The 4,405-nt window shown below is 39.8% G+C and overlaps 1 pseudogene across 1 annotated transcript; it reads right to left on the bottom strand.

Moving 5' to 3' along the window:
* Positions 1-3,598: 3,598 nt before the first annotated feature.
* On the bottom strand, positions 3,599-4,077 carry LOC311617994 (ubiquitin-ribosomal protein eS31 fusion protein-like; annotated as a pseudogene). Its single transcript has one exon. The product of its transcript is annotated as a ubiquitin-ribosomal protein eS31 fusion protein-like (transcript).
* Positions 4,078-4,405: the final 328 nt, after the last annotated feature.

Raw genomic sequence — 4,405 nt, 5'->3', positions numbered from 1 at the left:
AAGGCAGCTTGCAACATGTTTGGCTCTATATTGTGGGAGAGGAACAAACTTTTCTCTATCCTGAAGGTCCTTCTGGCTGGTCTAATAATCAAATAGACATGAGGCAGATTAACAACAGAAAATGACCAAACTTAATACATAAGTATGGGAACCCCGCATACATGAGAGTCAGAGACCCTACATGCATAAGAAGCTCAGAGATAGAAGGGGGGATGGGGATATATAAGACATCCTGAGCTAGGAAGGAGGTAACACACCTTGGAGGCTTCAAATGGGGCTGATAAGAAGAGCAGATATTAAGTAAATAAAAATTTCTCCCGTCCTATAGGTGGGTCAAAAAGATTATCAGTGAGAATCTCTTAGTATGGGCAAGGCTCTAATTCAAGTTCTTCTGGGTCTAGCTAAAGGGAGGGGCACAACTTTCTCTTGAGCCTGAAGCTAAAGTTGCCTTTAGTTCAAAACAATCGGAATACTATAGAAGCACATTTTGGAGTAAGTAGCTCTGAATCCCCCCAATATCCCTCCTTACATATATATATATATATATATATATATATATATATATATATATATATAGATATAGATATATATATATATATATTTCCCCTCTAATTTTGAGTCCCTAACTGGGTTTAAAATGATAGTGCACTAATAAGAATAATTAGTTCCATTGGCTGAAACTTTAAGAAAATATAATATTTTGCATTCTGGAGTGTAATGATAGCTAAGGATACACACTATACGTCAGGCACTGTATTAAGTGTTTCATATAATCCAACTCCTTTAATCCTCACAACTACCCAGTAAAATAGGTGCTTTTATTGCCTCCACTTCGAAAATGAGAACATTAAAGCACAGAGAGTTTAAGTAATTTACCAAAGGTCACACAGCTAGTAGAACCAGTTGTTGAACCCAAGTAACTCTAGGATCACTAAATTATACTGCCACTAGGAAACTAAGACAGGTCAGGTAGGGGCTCTTAAGATCCTCCTGGAAAATTAACTTTATAGTCCTTAAAATAAAGGAATTCAGACTGATTGCTCTCGGTGAATCAAGCAACTCCTAGTACATTTTATTCCATCTGCATAATACATCTGCTAACATAAACAGGAAAGCAGCCAAGTACCAGTAAAGTGTGTTTTGTATTTATTAAACAATACTATAAAATTCTAATGAAAACCCCTATTGTAATTCAAACTTGACAATTTTTTTGTTGGTATTCAGTAACTGGCCCAGCTGTTTCTCCAGCTGTCTGGTAATTTGACAGAAACAAAATCAGTGAATCAGTTCAAATTTTGAAAAGGACAATGCATGTCTTTTTGTCTTCATAAGACACCTACATTTAAATTACAATGCAAAAGTAACCAGGCACTGTGTAAGCAAATTTACATAATTGGTGTCAGGGGTCTAACACTGAAGCAAAGGGGGGCTAAAAATTGATGGGACTGATTATTCTATCCTTCTTAGCATCTTTTCAAGCCCTTTCATAATGGAGACATTAAATTACTGGGCATATCTCCTTCATGTCTAGCTATATTATTAGGGCTTAATTTGGTTAAAGAAAGAAAACGCAACCGTACGGTTTTGCATGTTTGGACTTTGCCTTTTTGTTTAGGACATACATAGTAAAATGTGTGCCTGTTGCTGCAAAGATTTCATGCCACTTAGCATTTGTTTTTGACCCATTTGCTCACAAAGCCTGCCACATCTGTTGTACTAAACAGCCTGTTTACCCACCAGAAAACTAATGTGTATAAATCAAGCAAAATTTTAAGAAGGCAAACATCTGCAAGTAAATGTGGCCTAATGTCCTTCATAGATGTTCTGTGTGGAGAAAAACACTATCTTCATCAGAGATAATTATTTGCAATGAATAGACACCCGAACTAACCACTTCAAGCACCAGGGAGTGATGCTTATTGAAAAGATGCAGGAGTACCTTTTGGAACCAAAGCTGCGGGAAAGCCAGGTCTTGATGGGGGGCCTGACATGGAAAGTGAACGCTGGGCACTAAAGGTGTTTTCTTTATCTCTTCTAGGCTCAATAGTATCTCCTTTTCTCTGAAGATTGGCTTTGTTTGCTTCAGAATCTCCCCGGTAGAAAATGGCAGTCCAGCCCCAGCTCTGCATCACCTACTCGCTCTGGTGCCCAAGACAAGCTAAACCAAAGACTCTGCATCCCTATCCCCAATATCCAGGAGAGAGGATGTGATTAATGCAGATTAGGTCCCGTGTACTCCTCTGGTCCAATCAACTGTGACTAGGGAAGCTGCATCATAGGGACACTGGGCTGCTCTCCCCCTTTAGCAAGTGGGGCCAAAAGGCATTTTAAAAGGACTCACTACAACACATGGTGGCCATTCTTTGGAATGAGAGGATGATGAACTACAGATGTGTTAGCATTTAAACCTTCTAAGATCCACACTTTATCTATCCCTGGCATATCGAACCCAACTTTGTCTCTTCTGATAACCTTAAAACACTTGAATTCCTCACGTTTGCATCTGCCAATATCACCAACAAAGTGATAACAGCTAGTTGTGAACATTTATCAACTTACACATTTGACCCTCTCTCCTTCTCATGGAGGATATCCTAGAAATTTCATTGACTTGCTTCAAGACCTTTCACAAGCAATGCCTGCAACTATCTCCACCCTGGCCCCCAAGCTAGGTGATCAGTGACCTAATACAATACATCAGGAAAGCCGACCTACACCTCTTAGACCCTCCAAACAAATGAAACCAATGTAAATGCCATCTGCTGTGACATTATATAAAAGGAAAATATAAAGTGATAACCTTGTTAATTAACACGTAATTTTGACTTTCCAACTGGAAACACAGTCACTTCATTAAAATACAGCCATATCATTGTCAATTTCAAGTGACATTTTGGGAAAGAATAAATGATGATCCATCTAACGACTGAATTCAGCCGTGATATTCCTGTCCAGCGCCCTTTAGCCCAGACCAAAGCCCCTTTCCAGTCTAATGAAAAAGTGCTAATGTTCTCAGTTTTTAAATTTTTAATTTTCTCAGTCTATGTGAAAGTCTCTCACTGGCACCTAGAGCTTCCTTACATATGGAGGATAAATAAGTTCCCTATGCTGAATAGCTTTTAAAACTCAGAACTTAGAATTTTAGGAGCTGAAGATAGAGATGATTTTCAAATTGCATCTGTGCAGAAAATGCTGACTATGGGTACTAGTCCAGGAATAACTACAGCCATTTTTTTCTCCTTCTATTTTCCAAATGAGTCATAAAGGACCCGCTGCATTCAAATAGGGTGTCATGAAATGGGAAAGATAAAATACAGAAATTGGACACTGCTGTCTCTTCCTAATGAATCCAGCTTTTGGTTACCTAGTGTGAGGCTGGAATAGCACATCTAAAATAAGAGTGAGTCGGACTCAATGCCAGCCATTTCCAGTGAGCTGTGGTGAAGCACCTCTCCCTGAGGGAGAAGGTGCAGTGTTGTCTTTGAGAATGTCTGGTCCAGTGACTCCGAACCCTGTCTGCAAATTAGAATTTCCTGGTGGCCTTTTTGTTTATTTGCTTGTTTTTACTAGTTCACATCTTTTATGAACCCATACACAATTACTTGTCTGGTTTGTAGAAGCAATAGGTGGGACAACATTTGCCACAATAATGTCTGTTGAAGTGCTGGCCATAAACACTTTAGTACCGCCTTCACTTGAAGGGCTCTCCCAACAAAGGCAACTAATTTTGCCATTCTCATCCACTTGGTAGTATCTCAGGACAGCCAGCTTAACCTTCTTTCTCTTATGCTTATCCTTCTTGGAAGTGGTGTAAGACTTCTTCCTTTTCTGAGCACACCACAAAGTCTCAACACAAGATGGAGAGTGGACTCCTTTTGAATGTTGTAGTCAGACAAAGTATGTCCGTCTCCCAGTTGCTTGCCAGCAAAGATTAGTCTTTGCTGATCAGGAGAAATTCCTTCCTTATCCTGGATCTTGGCTTTTACATTTTCTGTTGTGTCAGAGGGTTCAACCTCGAGAGTGATGGTCTTCCCCGTGAGGGTTTTCACGAAAATCTGCATCTTGGCAGTGACTCCACTGCAGATGGCGAGTCTGAAAGCTTTTAATTTATTGGTGTGTGTGTATATGTGTGTGTGTGTGTGTGTGTGTGTGTGTGTGTGTGTGTGTGTGGAAGAGAGAGAGAGAGAGAGAGAGAGAGAGAGAGAGAGAGAGAGAGAGAGAGAGAGAGAGAGAGAGAGAGATCAACTTCTTGTTCCAGTTATTTATGCATTCATTGGTTGGTTATTGTATGTGCCCTGACGAGGGATTAAACCTACAACATTGGCATATTGGGATGAGGCAGGACAATGTAATATTTCCAAGCTTCATAAAGGAAATGGTCAGGATTTCCCATGACAAACCATAA

The sequence above is a fragment of the Pipistrellus hanaki genome (assembly GCF_964339955.1).
Source record: "Pipistrellus hanaki genome assembly, chromosome: 1".
Lineage (NCBI taxonomy): Eukaryota > Metazoa > Chordata > Mammalia > Chiroptera > Vespertilionidae > Pipistrellus > Pipistrellus hanaki.
Note: the sequence above shows the minus strand (reverse complement) of the source record. Positions and strands in the feature narration are given on the sequence as shown.